General features: G+C 42.2%; 1 protein-coding gene across 3 annotated transcripts in view; it reads left to right on the top strand.

The window, feature by feature from the left end:
* LOC133635229 (discs large homolog 1-like protein) overlaps window positions 1-22,246 on the top strand; it is a 211,780-nt gene that overhangs the window by 21,448 nt on the left and 168,086 nt on the right. The gene's annotated exons all lie outside the window — the stretch shown is intronic.

The raw sequence follows: 22,246 nt of genomic DNA on the forward strand, positions 1-22,246 counted from the left end.
TCAAAGGGGAATGCTTGTCCACAACACTCATGTACATTAACATAAATAAGTGCAGTGCAGCCTCAGGGTCTTCCTCACTGCACACCTCGTTCCAATTTAAACAGGATATTTCATCAATAAAACATTCTTCATCAAATCTCTTATAAGACCTTGTGAAAATAATTTTCGCTTTAGGTTTAGGAAACCTTGTCTTTCTAGTGACAGCTATTATATTGTGGTCAGTAAAACCTACAGGAACCGACACTGCTTTGGAGCATTGGTCCGGAACATTTGTATAAATATGATCAATGCAAGTAGCTATAATAATACCATCACTATTACTACCTATTCTCGTGGGAGGGGCAACAATTTGGGACAGATTGCAAGCATTAAAATGGATAGTAACTTATTTTTGTTTGTACACCCCTGTCCCAGCCAGTCAACATTCATATCACCCAGTAAATAGATTTCTCTATTCTCATCTGATATCCTGTCAAACATCTCACATAACTCCTTCAGATACAGAGCATCAGCACTTGGAGGCCTATAGAAACAGTATACTATAATTGGTTTCAAATAAGGTAGATAGACCTGCACACAAATAGCTTCAATACTCTCCCTCATCAAATCATTACGCACTTTGATAGATAAATGATTCTGAACATAAATAGCCACCCCACCCACAAACCTGTTCCTATCTTTCCTAAAAATTGAGAACCCCTCAATGGCTACAATTGAATCAGAAAAGGAATCATCAAGGTGGGTCTCAGAAATGGCAAAGATATTAATAAAATTATCTTTGATAATACACTCTACTTCCTGGCACTTATTACGCAGGCTGCATACATTCACGTGAGCTAACACCAGGCCCCTATGAAGGCCGAGCTTAGTGCAGGACATAACAGTACTGGAAGTAGTCATGACACAGGCCAAAGATACTAAAAACACCCACGAATGCCCATTCTAAAAAAGCCAGGGGGTAACCTTTGGGTCCCGATACAGCTGTCCATTTATGTACAGCCTATCCACTGTTAGTGCCACTCTCTTGTTCTGGGCTCGGTTCTCTCTCATGATCGGTGACAGTTTCTTTCTCCTATCGTTGATCTCAGCCGGGAAGTGGTCATTTAACCAGAGAGAGGTCCCTTTCAGCTCCTTTCCTCGGCTTTTTACCAACTCTTTGTGCTTAAAATGCTCAAAACGAGCTATTATGGGACGGACTTTATTGTCCACAGGTCTGCCCATTCTGTGCACTCTGGAAAAAGTTATGTCTCTTACCACCTCCGGGGAGAGCTTGAGCTTATCCGACATGAACTCTCTTACAGTTTTTTCCGGATCGGCGTTGCCCTCTCGGATCCCCGAGAAAATGAGATTGTCTCTCATGTCCCTGCACTGTATATCCAACGCGTGTCTTTAATGCGCTTTAGTCCGCGGTAAGAAAGTCGGTAGATCTCTGCATGTCAGTCATCGCACCTCTCAGAAAGACATTATCCTTTCTTAGATCCTCAATCTCCTTCTGACTGAATTCCAGGCTACTTCTCAAGTCAAGGATGTCCTGCTGTAGTGCATCCAGAATATCCAGCTTGCTCAGTCTCGCGTTGATCGATTCCAATACGGATGCGTCCACCTCCATGCTACCACCCGGCTCACCTCCGCTATCGGTCGAGCCACGCTGGGATCGGTGTCTCCTGGCTGGTTGTTTGACTTTACACGCAGCCCCACCAGACACCTCCTTCTTGTCACTCTTTTTGTTGGTCATCTCAACTGTGACTGTCCAAAAACCCGGTATTCAAACGTGCGATCGTTAAAATACCAAGCTCAAGGCGAGCTGGAGGTTAGCGACTGGCTAGCTAGCCACCTGGCTAAAAATAAACTAGGCTAGCTAGCGGTCGGTGAAGTTTTTAAACAAACAAGGACACCTTGATCACTTTAGAATTGTCCATAAAGTGTCCATAAAAGTATCCAGAATAGGTATCAAAAATAAAATATGGTATATTTGCGACCTAAAATTGGATAAAAACGCCAAATTCTGCTCGCGGCAATGGAGAAGAATATGAATTACAATAAAAAGTAAATGTTGGAAAACTTATTTACTAGGCGTTTGATTTTTTTTTTTTGAATTAATCTTAATTATTACTTGTCACGATTCTTAATCGATTCAAATAAATCAAAAATCGATTGAAAAAAATATATGTATTTATATTTGTACAGCGACTCAGGCAAACCATGTTTTTGATGTAGATGCCCATATCTGCTGTACATATTTACTTTAAAAAAGAGAAGTGTTGATATTTTTCTTGTTGCCTTATTTGTATCTGACTTTATTGAATGTTTGGGGAGAATTGTATTTAACAAAACCGAGTTTCTTTTAAATAATATATATATATTTCTCGGGCAGCACGGTGGTAGAGGGGTTAGTGCGTCTGCCTCACAATACGAAGATCCTGGGTTTGATCTGTGCGCTCGGGATCTTTCTGTGTGAAATTTGCATGTCCTCCCCGTGATTGCGTGGATTCCCTCCGGGTACTCCGGCTTCCTCCCACCTCCAAAGACATGCACCTGGGGATAGGTTGATTGGCAACACTAAATTCGCCCTAGTGTGTGAATGTGAGTGTGAATGTTGTCTGTCTATCTGTGTTGGCCCTGTGATGAGGTGGCGACTTGTCCAGGGTGTACCCCGCCTTCCGCCCAATGCACAATGCAGTGATGATAATAATACTTGTAAGTTGATTGTAGTTTACTGTATTTTCCGCCATAGAGACAATGGTAAATTTGAAGCGCTCTACACTGTGTACTTAGCTGCGCTGACTTCGTATTTTAAGTAAAATAAGATAAATCTAGGTTTATAAATCTAGGGTTAGTGTGTTTACGTTAGTATTTACTTTTTTGGTATGCATTTTATTATTATATGTTTTTAAGAAAACCTTAAAGGCCTACTGAAATGATTTTTTAAAATTTAAACGGGGATAGCAGATCCATTCTATGTGTCATACTGGATCATTTCGCGATATTGCCATATTTTTGCTGAAAGGATTTAGTAGAGAACATCAACGATAAAGTTCGCAACTTTTGATCGCTGATAAAAAAAAGCCTTTCCTGTACCGGAAGTAGCGTGACGTCACAGACTGAAGGGCTCCTCACATTTCCCCATTGTTTTCAATGGAGCGAGAGCGATTCGGACCGAGAAAGCGATGATTACCCCATTAATTTGAGCGAGGATGAAAAATTTGTGGATGAGGAAATTGGACCAAGCTATATTTCTAACAAAGACAGATCATTTTTCTTCTAGATTTTCCAGAACAAATATTTTAAAATAAATTCAAAAGACTTTGAAATAAGATTTAAATTTGATTGTACAGATTTTCTAGCTGTGCCAGAATATTTTTTTTGAATTTTAATCAGAATAAGTTTGAAGAAATATTTCACAAATATTCTTCGTCGAAAAAATAGAAGCTAAAATGAAGAATTAAATTAAAATGTATTTATTATTCTTTACAATAAAAAATAAATAAATACTTGAACATTGATTTAAATTGTCAGGAAAGAAAAGGAAGGAATTTAAAAGGTAAAAAGGTATATGTGTTTAAAAATCCTAAAATCATTTTTAAGGTTGTATTTTTTCTCTAAAATTGTCTTTCTGAAAGTTATAAGAAGCAAAGTAAAAAAAATTTATGAATTTATTTAAACAAGTGAAGACTAAGTCTTTAAAATATTTTCTTGGATTTTCAAATTCTATTTGAGTTTTGTCTCTCTTAGAATTAAAAATGTCGGGCAAAGCGAGACCAGCTTGCTAGTAAATAAATACAATTTAAAAAATAGAGGCAGCTCACTGGTAAGTGCTGCTATTTGAGCTATTTTTAGAACAGGCCGGCGTGCTACTCATCTAGTCCTTAAGGGCTACCTGGTGCCCGCGGGCACCGCGTTGGTGACCCCTGCCGTAGAGTGACCAACAGCATGCCAACAGGTAGGCATTTTAACCCCGGAACATGCACGCACGCCTCACCGTTCTTGAGGCACTCTCCCGCTCGTTCCCTCAAACCCGAAAATGATCCTGCTTGTATAAACCAACAAGTTGCCTGACAAAGCTGCGTTAGTGTGCACATTTAAACAAAGTATAGAGTTGCTGAGACAGGTTAAGTATTGAAAACACTTCCCTTTTTTCCTCAATCACCATTGTATGTCCGTGACGTGGAAGCTAATAATCCAAATAGAGTTATGGTTGCTCACAGAGCGGAGCACCCGCCATCGGCACAAAACCCAGACGAACAGCTAAAAAAGCGAGGGTCCCAAAGTACAGCAAGTACATACTTCCGGCACCAAGGGACGCCATAACCATTCACCTCTTAAAGGCATGCACAAATTGTTAAGATCAACCACCTTTAATAAAGTGACGAGGCAAACAGTTCTGCAGAAAATTACCTTTATTCTACAGAGGTTTTCCAAATTATTACGATCAACCACCTTTAATGAAGTGACAATGCTGGCAGTTCTGCAGAAAAATACCATTATTTTACAGATTTTTACTAAATGATTACGATCAAACACCTTTAATAAAGTGACAATGCTGGCAGTTCTGCACAAAAATACCATTATTTTACAGATTTTTTCTGAATTGTTAAGATCAACCACCTTTAATAAAGTGATGATGCAAACAGTTCTGCAGAAAAATACCATTATTTTACAGATTTTTTACTAAATTATTACAATCAAACACCTTTAATAAAGTGACAATGCAAACAGTTCTGCAGAAAAATTTGATTATTTTACAGATTTTTTCTGAATTATCACAATCAAACCCCTTTGATAAAAGTGACAATGCTACAAGTTCTGCAGAAAAATACCATTGTTTTACAGATTTGTCTGAATTTATAAGATCAATCACCTTTATAAAAGTGACTATGCTAACAGTTCTGCAGGAAAATACTGTTATTCCAGATTCTTCCTAAAATTATTGATGATGTGGCATATTGCATCAGCTCTGACCTGGTGTCTGCGTTCTAACACATGCCGACAGACTGCACACCGGAAGTGAAAGTGTGATGTCCCAGACGAGATAAAACGCCATTCCTTGGTGCAGTCTGAATTAGACTTGGAGCCATAAGAGGCTGTCCCCATTCTTCCTTTTTTCAGCTGGGTAACACAGTGGCTCACATTCTCTCCCTCTGTGGTCTATGGGCAAGAGGCATAGGTATTGAATTAGCTGACAGAATACAAGTGTAAACAGTGACTTAACATATTAAATACAAATCATAGCATGTTACAAGCATAATATAATCAAATTGTGGATGTCAGTGTGGTAAACAGGAATCTTTGCGAGCAAAAGTTACACTAAAAAATTGCTGGCTAGCATCTTTGGCTACTTGTGAAATCATTGGTGGATGGCACTGTGAGCTAGTCAAGTTACCTGTGAAAGTCTCACTTCTACAGATGGTACTTGTGTCTCATCTCCATTTTCCCTCATTCTCTCCTCTGAAGATGTTCCATTCCTGCCTCTGTCCCAGTCATCTTTGTATTTTGTTTGTCCTGTTTAAACTGTTTGTTACTTCTGGTCCCTCATCTTCTTCTCTCTCTTCTGACTCCTTAAAGTATTTTAACAAACTCATCTGGAAAAACTAAGTTTATACGACATTTTGGAAAACATACATAGTTGCTACCAAGGCCGAAGCCACGGAGTCAACACTGGGGGTGGGGCGGTGGGGCAGAGAAATGCAACATTCAAAACCCATTTCCAGCCATTGTGCAATATTTTAAAATGAGCAAACACAGGGTATTTGCATTACATTCGATTTTTTTTTAACCTTTCTTACTTTAATTGTATGTTGTTGCAGATTATGGATTAATAAAGATTACAACCCTAACTATAATCCTATAAACAGAAATATAGGCAGTGTTAATAGAACAGATCCAGCTATTGAGGCCAATGTTAAGCAATTTTTTTTATTATATTTTATTTTCATCTTTACAAGTAAAATTGGGTGCGGTGCACAGCAGGAGCATTGGCTTTGCTATCATTGCCATTCTTCATGCATTGGATAACTGAGAGGGATTTGCCCCAAAAGCAGTGTTTAGTCGTTAAGTTTTTGATTTTAAACCATTCTTTAGAGCAGGTGTGGGCAATTCCAGTCCTGGATGGCCGGTGTGTATACTGGATTTCATGCCAACTTGAGGCCTAATTGTTTAATTAGATATAATGTTGACACCATCAAATATTTTTTGGCTACATTTCTTCATAAGTGCATGGATGGCAGCTGATGACTCTTCATGTGTCCCAATTGACCTTATTTTGCCACGCCCATTGTGAAAATTTACTGTCTTCCACTTTGGATTGAAACTTCCGTTCGGCTAGCCATGGCTAGTTAGCTACGTTGAAAAACCCGGCGAATTAAGATGGAGATGCTAACGTCAAATTATAAAGCCTCGACCTGATCCTATGTTATAAATGTTTTCATTTATTGAGGTCAAGTCAAGGCATAGTTGCGGGTGTAGCCTATGATGTCTGCATATCAGAATAAGTGAGAATTTTGTTCTGAATATTTTCCCCATGGCAGCATCCCAGAAGCTACAAACAAGCAATCAAGGAGAAATTGTCAGTCTGCCCACAAGTAATGCTCTGTATTTCGTAAGTTACAATTCTCAGTGTGTCAGGACTACCTGGGAGGAAACATAACTAGACTAGGAACTTGTATCACCGAGTAACAATCACTAACAACAGACAACTGCTAACAGACGATAGCATTTGCTATTGCTATTTACGAGCATAGTGGTATAGATTCAGCTCGGTTTAACTAGATCTTTGAGCCAACTAGTTTTGAGCCAGACGTCATGACAAGCACTCACCAAAAAAAACTGTTAGACAACATAACTACATAGTAGTGAAAAAAGGTACTAATGTGATAATGCTGATATTACGCTTTAGATACTCATTAGACACTAATCTGGCTAACGGTAGACAGCTTAATTGTACATAATTGTGAAAAAAGGTAGGATACTAATGTGATAATGCTGATCATACTCATTTGACGCTAGCTGGCTAGCGACTAGCAATATTAAGATTGCTAGTCGTTAGCCAGCTAGTGAATGAGTATGATCAGCATTATTGCATTATTACCTTTTTTCACAACTACGTACATTTATGCTGTCTAAAGTTATCCAGCTAGCGTCCAATGAGTATGATCAGACCTCTGACACAGCCATCAATATTGCTAGTCGTTAGCCAGCTAGCGTCTAATGAACATGATCAGCATTATCGCATTAGTACCTTTTTTCACAACTATGTACAGTTATGCTGTGTAACAGTTTCTTTTGGCGATGGCTTGTTACGACGTATAGCTGGAACCTTCCTAGTTAATCCGAGCTGAATTCATATCAGTATGCGCGCAAATAGCAAATGCTATCGTACTGCAATGGACAGCATTGCTCAACCCGATGTTTGCACTCAAAACGGAACAAACATGGCGCCGCCTTTGTTGACACACAAAATAAGGTCAATATGGAATGATCTAACAATTGTAAATCAGTGTTGCTGTGTACAGCCAATTATCTTATTAAACCAGGGTAATTGGTGGAAACAAAAACTAGCATACACACGGGCCCTCCAGGACTGGAATTACCCACCCCTGCTTTAGAGCACAGGTCTTCAACCCTGGTCCTGGGGATTCCCTGTGTATGCTGATTTTTGTTTCAACCACAGTTGCAATCTCAGAATTTTACCTAGCATTCATTTTGTTTAAATGGTTCTTCATGTTTTGAGGGATTATGTATGCCACATTTTGTCTGAAATATCGAAGTATGGCATCAATAATAAAATCATATGTTCATCTTGTGCTTATTGTGCTATATTGAAAACAACTACATAAAACAGTGAAGATTCTCAGTCATCTAGGTCATAGTTATGTGAAGAGTGAAGCAAGGCAACTGGACTTCACTCTTGAATTGAAGACGTTTCGCCCTTCATCTGAAGGGTTTACTCAGTTCGGAGGAAGCCCTTGGGACAAAGGGAGAAAGGTCTTCAATTCAAGAGAGAAGTCCAGTTGCCTTCCTTCATTCTTCACATAACTACATAAAACAGTAAAAAAAGACATTTGTACTGAACAAATTAGGTGAATCAATTGGTTAATCTTTTTACGTTGAGTGTGTTTGCATGCAGTTTTTTCCGCAATCTGATTGAAGTCAATCGGATTGAATATTGGACAAGAGCCATTTACATGGCATCAATTAAAGCGATCCGCGTTCACATGACCTAGGGCAATTAGTCAGAATCCACCTCTTTTCCACCTGCTATAGCATGGGTGTCAAACTCTGGCCCACGGGCAATATCAAATTAACATTGGAGCTGGCCCGCCGGTATTATACAGTGGCGGTGCCGCTGTAACACCGCATTCACCGCCCAACCCTCCTGATTTTCCCGGGAGACACACGAATTTCAGTGCTCCTCCCGAAAATCTCCCGTGGCAACCATTCTCCCGAATTTCTCCCGATTTCCACCCGGACAAAAATATTGGAGGCGTGCCTTAAAGGCACTGCCTTTAGCGTCCTCTACAACCTGTTGTCACGTTCGCTTTTCCTCCATACAATCAGCGTGCCGGCCCAGTCATTTAATATATTTGGCTTTTACACACACACGAGTGAATGCAATGCATACTTGGTCAACAGCCATATAGGTCACACTTAAGGTAGCCGTATAAACAACTTTAACACTGTTAAAAATATGCGCCACCTGTGAACCCACACCAAACAAGAATGACAAACACATTTCGGGAGAACATCCGCACCGTAACACAACATAGACACAACAGAACAAATACCCAGAACCCCTTGCAGCACTAACTCTTGCGGGACGCTACAATATACACCCTCCCCCCACGCTACCACCAAATGTTGATATTTACCTCAGAAGGCTGCAAATCGAAAAGAGGCATTCAATGTTTTATTTTAATTTGTATTTAATATGCCATTGATGTTTTTTTTTTGTTTTTTTTTTAAAGTTGATTTTGCACTACTAAGTTATATAAGCGTTGCTTGTTCCATATTCAGTGTTAAAGCAAATCAGTGTAGCAAACTGAGCATTAAAGGCCTACTGAAATGAATTTTTTTTATTTTAACGGGGATAGCAGATCTATTCTATGTGTCATACTTGATCATTTCGCGATATTGCCATATTTTTGTTGAAAGGATTTAGTATAGAACAACGACGATAAAGATTGCAACTTTTGGTATCTGATAAAAAAAAGGCTTGCCCCTACCGGAAGTAGCGTGACGTAGTCAGTTGAACATATACGCAAAGTTCCCTATTGTTTACAATGATGGCCGCATGAAGTGAGAGAGATTCGGACCGAGAAAGCGACAATTTCCCCATTAATTTGAGCGAGGATGAAAGATTTGTGGATGAGTAAAGTGCAAGTGAAGGACTAGTGGGGAGTTGAAGCTATTCAGATAGGGAAGATGCTGTGAGAGCCGGGGGTGACCTGATATTCAGCTGGGAATGACTACAACAGTAAATAAACACAAGACATATATATACTCTATTAGCCACAACACAACCAGGCTTATATTTAACATGCCACAAATTAATCCTGCATAAAAACACCTGCGTGTTTGTTATGCTAGCTCCTAGCTCCTAGCTCCATAGAACACGCCAATACAATTCAAACACCTGATCAACACACACAATCACTCAGCCCAAAAGACCGTTCACCTAACCCAAGGTTCATAAAGCTTATATATTTTTAAAAAGTTACGTACGTGACGCGCACATACGGTCAAGTTATCAAATGTTTAGCAGCCAAGGCTGCATACTCACGGTACCTGATATTCAGCTGGGAATGACTACAACAGTAAATAAACACAAGACATATATATACTCTATTAGCCACAACACAACCAGGCTTATATTTAATATGCCACACATTAATCCTGCATAATAACACCTGCGTGTTTGTTATGCTAGCTCCTAGCTCCTCTGCTAGCTCCTAGCTCCATAGAACACGCCAATACAATTCAAACACCTGATCAACACACACAATCACTCAGCCCAAAAGACCGTTCACCTAACCCAAGGTTCATAAAGCTTATATATTTTTAAAAAGTTACGTACGTGACGCGCACGTACGGTACGGTACGTGTTATGCTAGCTCCTAGCTCCTCTGCTAGCTCCTAGCTCCATAGAACACGCCAATACAATTCAAACACCTGATCAACACACACAATCACTCAGCCCAAAAGACCGTTCACCTAACCCAAGGTTCATAAAGCTTATATATTTTTAAAAAGTTACGTACGTGACGCGCACGTACGGTACGGTACGTGTTATGCTAGCTCCTAGCTCCTATGCTAGCTCCTAGCTCCATAGAACACGCCAATACAATTCAAACACCTGATCAACACACACAATCACTCAGCCCAAAAGACCGTTCACCTAACCCAAGGTTCATAAAGCTTATATATTTTTAAAAAGTTACGTACATACGCAAAAAAAAGTTGCGCACATACGGTCAAGCGATCAAATGTTTAGAAGCCAAAGCTGCATACTCACAGTAGCACGTCTGCGTCTTTGTCATCCAAATCAAAGTAATCCTGGTAAGAGTCTGTGTTGTCCCAGTTCTCTACAGGTGTCTGTGTATCGAAGTCAAAAGTCCTCCTGGTTAGAGTCTCTGTTATCCGAGTTCTTCCATCTTGACTGCATCTTTCGGGAATGTAAACAAAAAAGCGCCGGCTGTGTACTGTTGTGGCTGACTACGTTCGAAAAATACGTCCATTTCGCACCGACAACTTTCTTCTTTGCTTGCTCAGCTTCCTTCTCCATAATGCAATGAACATGATTGAAACAGATTCACGAACACAGATGTCCAGAATACTGTGGAATTATGAAATGAAAACAGAGCTTTTTCGTATTGGCTTCAATGTGTAAGGCATACCCGTGTTCCCCGGTCTACGTCACGCGCATACGTCATCCTCAGAGGCGTTTCGAACCGGAAGTTTAGCGGCAAATTTAAAATTTCACTTTATAAGTTAACCCGGCCGTATTGGCATGTGTTATAATGTTAAGATTTCATCATTGATATATAAACTATCAGACTGCGTGGTCGGTAGTAGTGGGTTTCAGTAGGCCTTTAATTAACGTTTTATTCATGCACTTTCTCTTGCTACTTCAAGGCTTGAATGTTTGATTCATTCATTATTGTTGTTTTATTTTCAAATTTATTATTAGCCTGGGGAAAAAGTTTTATTTTGATATTTACCTCAGAAGGCTGCAAAGATGCATTCAATTTTTCTTGAAATTTTATTTGATATGCCATTGATATTTTAAAATTGTTATTATTATTATTTGAAACTCATTATTGCATGTCACTATAAAGTTATATAAGCCTTGCTTGTTCAATATTCAATTTAAAACCTGTTTGGGTCCCTATTAAAAGGTTAACTTGTTCAACCTTGGCCCGCGGCTTTGTTTAGTTTTACATGTTGGCCCACTCTGTATTTGAGTTTGACACCCCTGTGCTATAGCGTTCCATTCTACGAAAATAGTGCGTCGATGTGGCACTCACCCACGTTATTACGCGCTACCCCATACATGCGTATATTTTCCCATCGATCAAATTATGAAAATGTGTATACCACCTGTCAATCTGTAAATCAGATTACAATTTCAATCCGATCGGATGGCGTGGATACATGAGGTATTTTGAATATGATTCGGCCTATAATAGGATGAAAGCAGTGCATGTAAACTCGCCCACTTTGTTCTCAATGCAGGTTTCACTTGTTTTCTCTGGGTGAGTTTACATGCACTGCTTAGATCCGATTATAGACCGATTCGGATTCAAAATACCTCATGTGTCCATGTCATCCGATTGGATTTAAATTTGAAGTGGATTGACAGAGGTGGTGTACATCTTTTGATAATCTGATTGATGGGAAAATATATGCCTGTAACATGTAATTGGATCGTCGGAGTACATCTCTTGTTACTGTGCATGTAGTGTGTGATGACCTGCGTGAGTGCCCATGGAATGCCATGCCAGGTGGCATTCCAAAAATATAGATTGTTAAATTTAGCTAACATTCAAAGATTAGCATCAATACGAATGGCCCATCGAATCCTAAATAACACTGCACCAGCGCCACTTAAGCACTTTGTCCAGTTTACATCTGCTGTGACAACTAGAAACACACGAGCCTCCACCAGGGGGCAGTGTAGCGTACCCAGATGTAAAAACTCTTTTGCACAATCAGCCTTTTCGTATAAAGCCATAAAGGAATGGAACGACCTCACAACAAACTTGAAAAGTCTAACAGATTACTCTTCATTCACAATTGAAGTTAAAAGGTGGCTTTGGAGCAATAAAAGCTGCTCACACGGTCACTAAGGGGGGCATTATGTTTGACACATCAACCTAATGTGTATTATATTTATCCATGAGAGCATTTTTATTGTAAATTGTGAGGTGTGTCTGTTAAAATCATGGTTGTTTTTACAAATGATGACAGATGTGAACAAAAGCATGTATTGTCTTTGTGTGATGATGTAAATGAGGTGTGGTTGTATTGTATATTAAGAATGTGTACATGAAAGGGCATTTTATGACTTTTCTTAATTTAAAAACATGCTATAGTATGTTTTTATTGTCATAATTTTATTGCATGATTTTTGTATCCCTTTAATTTAGGTAGCCAGGGACTGCAGATGGAAATGAGCTATTTAGCTATAATCTGGTACAGAACATATCTGTCTTTGAGCTTAATGTTTCTGTGCATTGTCCCTTCAAATAAAGACTAAAAGGAGCGAAACGTTGATGAATGGTGGTCCCCAGCTGATGACCCGTTTATGCCCACAGAGGTGTTCGGTGAGGTGTCACAGCACACCTGTCAAAAGGCACTGGAGGAGGTGCGTCAGGCAGCAATGCCCAGCAGGAATTCCATCACCTGTATCTTGATATGTTCAATCTGGAAGCATCCAGTGACTACTGTGAAAGGGCAGTTGGCATCCAGGGAAGTCTGGAAGACAACCAGGAAAGACTGGATGACTGCAGGAAAGTCTGCACCGGGAGTGGAAGGCTAGTTACCTCACCCACTAGTCCTGTAAAAGGGACACCCTAAACTTACTACGAAGACAAATTACGAAACAACCCGATGGCCCTCCGAGAGGCGGGGTGGAAGAAGGGCCAAATCAGACGGATTTCTTGGTAACGACTGGAACGGACAACGACAAAGAGTCTAGGATCATGAGAAGATGCAGGTGTGGGTGGGAGAAGGTGACCACCTTCAGAGGTTTGCGTATCCACCAGGGAAGGAAAAAGTGCAAAGAGAGAGGCCATCAGCAACATTGCACTGCAACCGCAGGTCAGACAAGAGGAACCCAAAGCCAGGTGGCAAACCACAGTGCTGAGGGATCCACCGTTGCTGATGAAAGGCAGGTGGAGGACACAGTAGGGCCCTTGGTGGACGCCAATGCCTCTGAGAGTGGCACTGACGAAGACGCACACAGAACACAGAGCAACCCCAACAACCAGGAGCAAAGCCAGAAGGCAGAGAGGAAAGAACCTGGAAGGAGGCAGCTGGTCAAATGGCCTAAAGCAAACGAAGTTGCGGTCTGGCAGAAGCTGGACAAAGACCTCAGCCTTATCCTGGAGCACTCACTGCGTGGCCAGGTGGAAACCAAGCTGAATCGCATTGGAGACATCCTGTACGATGAATGCAGAGGCAGATTTGGAGTAGCCGCTGAAAAGCGGAAATCTGGCCTAATGCAGAAAGGAAGAAGAGAGAGAGAAATCGAGCAGTTGGTGAAGAGGCGGCGTCAACTCCGGAAACAGTGGAGGAAGGCAAGCAAGGAGGAGAAGGAGGGTCTGAAGCCACTGTGGGATGAGGTGAGAAAAGATCTTGCCGGCCTACGGAGGGCTGAGCGCATTCGCAAACGCAGAAGGCGGAAGGAGAAAGAGAGGAGTAACTTTTTCAAAAATCCCTTCAAGCATGCGAGACAGCTGCTAGAGGACAAGAGAAGCGGAAAGCTGGATATTACCAAATCTGAGCTGGAGAATCACATCAAGGAACAGTACAGTGACCCAGCAAAGTCAACTCCGCTGGGATCCCCTGGTTATGTTCCTCGTCCAGCTCCCCCAGCCTTCCTCTTTAATGCTGCTCTCCCCAAACTCAGCGAGGTGGCAGAGGTCGTACGGAAAGCAAGAGCTGCCTCAGCCCCAGGCCCCAATGGGATACCATACAAGCTGTATAAGTACTGCCCAGGGGTCCTGAGACATCTCTGGAACCTGCTGAGAGTGGCCTGGAAAAAACAAGTCATCCCTTCAGAGTGGCAAAGAGCGGTCACAGTTTTCATCCCAGAGGAGCAGAACTCCAGTACAATCAGCCAGTTCAGGAGCATCGCCCTCCTAAATGTCAAAGGGAAGATGTTCTTCTCCATCCTGGCCAAAAGGTTGACCAGCTACCTCACAAGCAACGGGTACATCGACACCAGCTGCCAGAAGGCAGGCGTGCCAGGCTTCCCAGGCTGTGTGGAACACTCTGCAGTAATATGGGAGCAGATCCAAAGGGCGAAGAGAGAGAGAGGTGACCTGCATGTCGTGTGGCTGGACCTTGCCAACGCATACGGGTCTGTGCCCCACCAACACACCAGTCTGCATCAGAGCCCTGGTTGCCAAGTACTTTGGAGACCTCCAGATGTGCTGCACTCATCAGGACTTCACAACAGGCTGGCAACAGCTGGAAGTAGGCATCGCCATGGGATGTTCAATCTCTCCCATCCTGTTCGTTGCAGCCTTCGAGATCATCCTCATAGGGGCTAGGAAGATGGTCGGAGGAGTGAAACTGCCTTCAGGACAGAGGCTACCAGCAGTGAGAGGCTACATGGATGATATCACCACCATACTTCAGACAGCAGCATGTACAACAAGACTGCTGAAGAGGATCGACGAGCTTGTGGGCTGGGCGAGGATGAAGATCAAACCCCCCAAATCACGCAGTCTGTCTATCAGGAAAGGAGTCAGAAGTGACAACACCATCTTTGTCGCAGGCGGTGAGAACATTCCATTGCTGGCAGTTCAACCTGTTCGTAGCCTGGGTCGCACCTACACAGCAGAGCTCTCTGACAGGCAGATGGGGGAAACGGTGAGGAAGCAGCTCGCAGATGGCCTGGCCAAGATCAATCAAAGCCAACTCCCTGGGAAGTACAAAGTATGGTGCTACCAGTTCATACTGTACCAAAGGGTGATGTGGCCACTGAAGATGAGCGAAATCCCCTCCTCAGTGGTAAGCAAGATGGACGGGTGGCAAACTCGTTCATCAGAAAGTGGCTGGGACTACCAAGGTGCCTCTCAGACGTAGGCCTCTTTGGTAGGAACGCTCTTCAACTACCACTGCGATCCATCAGCCTGGGATACAAGCAAGAGAAGGCTCGGCTGGTGCTGGAGCTGAGGGAATCCACTGACCAGCTGGTGAGAGCAGCGGGCACCCAGATAAGAACAGGAAGAAAGTGGAAAGCCCAAGAAGAGGTCGACACGGCGATCTGCAGGCTGAAGCACCGTGAAGTGGTCGGCAGAGTTCAGGAAGGTCGAGCAGGCCTTGGGAGGGGCTTCCAAAAAAGACCGGAGAGCCATGGTGGTGGCAGAAGTGGCAAGAAATGAGCAGGAACGCCTAAACATCAAAGCGGTGTCCCAGGGCCAGCAAGGTCGTTGGACATTGTGGGAAGGTCTCACAGACAGGACGATGTCATGGTCTGACCTGTGGAAGATCCCCCAAGCCAGGCTCAGCTTCCTGATCAGAGCAACGTACGACACCTTGCCTTGTCCCCGAAACCTCCACCAATGGTTTGGTGCCGAGGAGACCTGTCCCCTCTGCAACACCATCAACGCAAGCCTCCAGCACATCCTGTCGGGCTGATCGACAGCGTTGTCGCAAGGCCGCTACAGATGGCGACACGACCAAGTCTTGAAAAAGTTGGCAGAGGTGTCAGAGACCTGCAGAAAGGAGGCAAATAGCAGACCTTCCGCTCCAGCCAGACATCTCATCCAATTTGCGAGGGCTGGGGATGGTGCCAAACACTCCCACCAGAGAGCTACTGCGAGACTCCTCTCACCAGGAAATGAGTGGAGCATGAGGGTCGACCTGGGGAAGCAGCTCCAGTTCCCCAGGGAGATCGTCGAAACATCGCTACGGCCAGACCTAGTCTTCTGGTCAGAGGCTTGCAGGACGGTTCTTCTGGTCGAGCTCACTGTCCCATGGGAGGGGGGGGAGGGTTGGAGGCTGCTTATGAGCGGAAGCGAGCCAAGTACTCTGACCTGGCAGCAGAGTGCAGGGAGGCTGGCTGGAAAGCCGTCATCTGCCCTGTGGAAGTGGGGTGTAGGGGCTTTGTGGGTTCCTCAACTGCCCGCCTACTCCGAGACATTGGATGCACAGGAGCGGGGCATCGGAAAGCCATGAAAGAGCTGGCCGAGGAGGCGAACAAAGCCAGCTTCTGGCTGTGGCTAAGGATAAGAGTTGGGGGGAAAACACCTAGGACATCAGCAGGGGGTGGCAGGGAGACATCCCTGCCATCGCTCCGCCACCATGAGACGTTCTGGGGTTAAAGGAACGAAACGTTGATGAATGGTGGTCCCCAGCTGATGACCCGTTTATGCCCACAGAGGTGTTCGGTGAGGTGTCACAGCACACCTGTCAAAAGGCACTGGAGGAGGTGCGTCAGGCAGCAATGTCCAGCAGGAATTCCATCACCTGTATCTTGATATGTATGACTAAACTATATAACAAGCTACATATTTAATGAAAGATAATTACTGTAATTTTACATGAATTTGAAAGTAATGTAAGAAAACAGAAAATGCTATGTATAATTAATGTGGTATTTTTCTGTAAAAAAATTGAAATATCTATAGTTTGTCATTACTGGCATATTACTTAAAATAACAGGCGGATTGTTTATTTACAGATAATGTCTTCAATTCTACAGTTTTCTAAACTATTTAAAAAAAATAGAAAAATTACAGTAGAAATTTAGAGTAAATTAACCATAAAAATAGGATTTTTTTTTACAGTGTAGGAACATAGATCGACCAGTAAATTGAGAGCTTTGCCCTCTGGCTCAGTTCCTTCTTCACCACAGTGGATTGATACACGGTCCGCATTATTGCAGACGGCGCACCGATCCGCATGTCAATCTCACGATTCACTCTTCCCTCACTCGTGAACAAGACCCCGAGGTACTTGAACTCCTCCCCCCTGGGGCAAGATCTCCTCCTGAACTTGATTAAGATTAAAGATTAAAGTACCAATGATTGTCACACACACACTAGATGTGGTGAAATTTGTCCTCTGCATTTGTCCCATCCCCTTGGGGAGCAATGGGCAGCAGCGGCGCCGCGCCCGGGAATCATTTTGGTGATTTAACCCCCAACTCCAACCCTGTGTTGCTGAGTGCCAAGCAGGGAGGTTATGGGTCCAATTTTTATAGTCTTTGGTATGACTCGGCTGGGATTTGAACTCCAACCTACCGATGAATGCATTTCACCTTTTACTGGTGGAGACCCATGGACTCGAACATGGAAGTGCTCATTCTCATCCCAGAAACTTCACACTTGACTACGAAAACGATCCAGTGAGAGCTTAAGATCCTGCCCAGATAAAGCCAGATCATCCTTGAAAAGCAGAGACCTAATCCTGCAACCATCAAACCGGATCCTCTCAATACCCTGACTGAATTCTGTCCATAAAAGTTATGAACAGAACCGGTGACAAAGGGCAGCCCTGGCGTAGTCCAACCCTCACTGGAAACAGGGCCGATTTACTGCCGGCAATGCGGACCAGGCTCAGACACCAATTATACAGGTCCGCTACCCCATACTCTCTCAGCACTTCCTGAGGGACACGGTCGAATGCCTTCTCCAGGTCCACAAAGCACATAAAGACTGGTTGAGCAAAATCCCATGCACCCTTGAAGATCTTGCCGAGAGTATAGAGCTGGTCCACGGTTTCACAACCAGGACAAAAACCACACTGCTTCTTCTGAATCCGAAGTTCGACTATCCGGCTTAGCCTCCTCTCCAGTACACCTTAATAGACCTTACCAAAAAGGCTGATAAGTGTGATTCCTCGATAGTTGGAGCTCACCCTCAGGTTCACCTTCTTAAAGAGAGGAACCACCACCCCGGTCTGCCAATCCAGAGGCACCGCCCCCGATGTCCACGTAATGTTGCAGAGTCTTGTCAACCAAAATAGCCCCACAGCGCTCAGAGCCTTAATGAACTCTGGACAGATCTCATCCACCCACGGGGCCCTGCCACCGAGGAGCTTTTTAACTACCTCGGCAACCTCAGCCCCAGAAATATGAGAGTCCACCACAGATTCGACAGCCACTGTTTACTCATAGGAAGACGTGTATGGGATTAAATAGGTTTTAGAAGTATTCCCTCCACCAATCCACAACATCCCAAGTCGAGGTCAGCAGCACACCATGCCCACCATACACGGTGTTGACAGTCCACTGCTTCCCCCATCCTGAGGTGGTCCAGATATAATAATATATAGTCTTGATCTTACCAACTCATAGGTGATGCAGCAGCTCAGTGTGTCAATCGCTGTAGTGGTTAGTTACCTCTTTGTGACCAATGCACCGTGTTACTAAAAGTGGTTATTCGGTGTTAGCTCTTATATTAACAGTGTCGCTAATACTTGGTAATAAGCAGGTCGCGGCATGTAACTGGGGTGTTGTTGGCGGATTTGGGATGTTTTTTTAGAGGGCTTTATATGCGGAATGGATGACTCCCTAAGCTACATTGTTAGCCGTCTAGTACAAGGCGTAGTTTTCAATTTAGAATACACAAAAAAGAGAAAGACATGTACAAAAAATATAGTCTGTGCATTTGTGAAATGAAGTGAATTATATTTATATAGCGCTTTTCTCTAGTGACTCAAAGCGCTTTACATTGTGAAACCCAATATCTAAGTTACATTTTTAAACCAGTGTGGGTGGCACTGGGAGCAGGTGGGTAAAGTGTCTTGCTCAAGGACACAACGGCAGTGACTAGGATGGCAGAAGCGGGGATCGAACCTGGAACCCTCAAGTTTGCTGGCACGGCCACTCTACCAACCGAGCTATACCGCCCCATATGTGTGCTTGTCTCTCATAGGGATTGTGAATGATAGGCAACATTACAGGCAGTTCCAATTTAAAGATGCCTTATCATTTTAGATGAATACATTTACTGTAATTCTAATTGACTTAATGTTGTAAAATCTAGTTGGCACAAACTAGACTAAAATGAACTCAATTTAGATGATTATTAAAAATGAAATACTTTAGTCAGGAAAAAAAACTAAAACTCATTTTAAAAAAACAGCTGTCAACTTAACATTGACATACCCTCAGGCCCATCTGCTACATTAAAACAAATACCACAGAAAGTGCAGTTTTTACCCTTTCAATCAATCAACCAATTTATTTTATTTGGAACATGTTAAAACGTCACAAGCACACATTTTTACTCAAGGGATCAACGGTCCAGAAGGAGTGGGAAGAAGCAGAGCTTGTCTTTTCCCACCCATGTGCTGTCAGCAAAAGTTTAATAAACTAACAGCACTATTGGAAAAAAGCAGCTACTGGCAGATCAGCGCCACCACCTGGCTGCAAAGACACATTGGACACCATCGGGTGCTATTTGTGTTCGCTGGCGATGTATTGAAGTGGTCAAATTATCGTACGTTATATAGGACTTTTAGAATTGTTAATAGTACAAAGGGTAACATTTTCATTATATGTCTGGCAATGCTGCTTGGAATTATGCCTTGTCACAGCACCAGGATACGCTACACAGTCTTGCACCGCCCCCTGAAAAAGTTCCTATGTAGCATGACATGCATCTCCAAAAATATCAGACCAAGCCGAAGAACATTATTTCCCGAGTGTATATGACTCTTTTAGAGTGTGTACAACCCACCTCCGTGAATGCCTTCTCCTTTTTTGAATCAACATGTACTGCATCAATTATTGTAGTTCCAACAGCAAAAACACTCTTATTATCATAATTATCAAAAGCAAGTGAAATAGTCGACGAAAGTTGTAGTTTTCACAGAGTTGACATCAGGTCTGACAAAGAGCTGTCGAATCACTAGTGTCCAAAGTGCGGCCCAGCGGCCATTTGTACAGCAAAAGTACAGCAGGATGCATATTATAACAGGTTTTGCATGTATGGAAAAATTTACAATAAAGAATCTTTGAAGTTGAAGTTTAAAAAATGTAATTGTAGAGACTATTATTGCAAAGGTGTGTCTTTATATATTAGATTTTTTAAGCCTTTTTATAAAATAGAAAATACATAGTAGAGGTAGGTCTGGACTATTTACTGTTTGTTGACATGTAATGATTCATAACAAATATATTTTTATATGTGGCTCTGCAATCTAAGACATCATTTACCATATGATAGTATACTATCCGCTTAGCGTGAGCCTATACAGTACACAATGAATACATTCTTGCAAAAGATGAAAAGGCTGTGTAGCCAAGGTTTGCCACATAGAGGCACTGTATGTACTACATAAAGGGAAAATGTTGGGTGACTTTTTAAAAACATTTTCTTCCCTTTTCTTTATTTTAATTTTTTTGATATTTAAAAGTATTGTCTGCTTTTGTGAAACCTTAAAGTGTCTAGATAAACCGTGGAAGCCACATTTTAGAAATTACACACATGAAAAATGAACAAAAATCCAGTAGGCAATACTTCTGTGTCCATGGATGTGAAATATGGAGGGTTTTTTCATTGGGTAGTTTCATTAGACACTCCATCACACACATGCAAATACACACGTGCACACACACGCACACACACACAGACACACACACACACACACACACACACACACACACACACACACACACACACACACACACACACACACACACACACACACACACACACATTCACGCACACACTGCATAGTTATTTCCGTGCTGGCTGACCTACAAATGTTAACATGTAGTGCATGCCTGCAAGGCACATGAGGTTGCATTCTATTTGTCTGTCTCTCTCCCACCTTTTAATTTGTTTTCTTTCTTCCTTTTTTCTTAGCCCTCTTCTGTAGTATGTAATGTTAGATCTGACAATAAACAATACTTACATTATAATTCATCTTACATAATGTTATAAGCCATAATGCCTTTGGCAATAGCCGGTCATTTGTGTGTGATGCATGAGCATTAGCCAGCTGCTCATTGCCCATCAAATAAGGTAAAAATAATGTCTCAAGACTTTTCAAATATTTTATGGTCCTGCCAATCACTTAAAACTCCCCAGTTTCTTTTAAAGGCATTCCGCATTGAGGTTGGTTGCATAGTTCACAGTTTATATCGTTTGCTGGTTAGCTATTATTATTTTCAAGTAAAACACCAAAGAATGTGGTGTTGTGTGTAATACTGTATGTTGTGGATAGTTAAAATAATGTATGGATTTTCCAGTGCACAAAACCTCAAGTAAACCACTAGCATGCTAGTAAACACAAACAAATGAGATTGTATGTTTACACCTCTTCATAAGCTTACAGCATAAAAAGAGGAACAGTCCCTACTGGTTTCAGGACTTTGCATTATTCATTTCACTTGTCCACCTGCATCAGTTTCTGCACATTGCATCTCTAGTCTTGTATATGCAGCCTGTATATGTGCAGGAAAACAACCAACAATTGCATATTCACACATTATCAGCTTTAAATTATTTTTGTGCTTCCGCCGTGTTGCTATTTTCTCTTACAAGCTGTTAAAGTGGTCTCACAATTTGATTGTTTAAATTGCTTTCATGGTGATTTGTATGCTTCTTTTGACTTGAAGTTTTGATTTTCTCTGATATTTTTAGTTTCAATGTAATTTTTTATTTTTTTTAAACAGTCTTTCAAATGTATTGCCATGTGGCGTCATCACATTACATTTGATAATACCGTACTCGGTCATTAATAACAGTAACAATTATTATTAATGAGAGGGACAGGTGGTAGTAAATGAATGGATGTACATTATGTATGTATTTCACTGTACTGGAAGGGCAGTGTCCCCCGCATAAATTCACAATTATTTCTTTATGACTATCTCACTAGCCTTATGACGCTGTAGTCGCCTTTTCTGTTGGCCATAGAATAAAGAGCATTGCTGAAGAAAAGTTGAAAGAGGAGGCAAGATATGATAGTACCATACTGTAGATTTATGTCATCTATCTCCATGCAGGTCTGATTATTTCTGTCACTCATTGATCTTGCGGTCGAAAGGCGGGCCAAGAGAGGC

The sequence above is a fragment of the Entelurus aequoreus genome, linkage group LG19 (genome assembly GCF_033978785.1).
Source record: "Entelurus aequoreus isolate RoL-2023_Sb linkage group LG19, RoL_Eaeq_v1.1, whole genome shotgun sequence".
Taxonomy (NCBI): Eukaryota; Metazoa; Chordata; class Actinopteri; order Syngnathiformes; family Syngnathidae; genus Entelurus; species Entelurus aequoreus.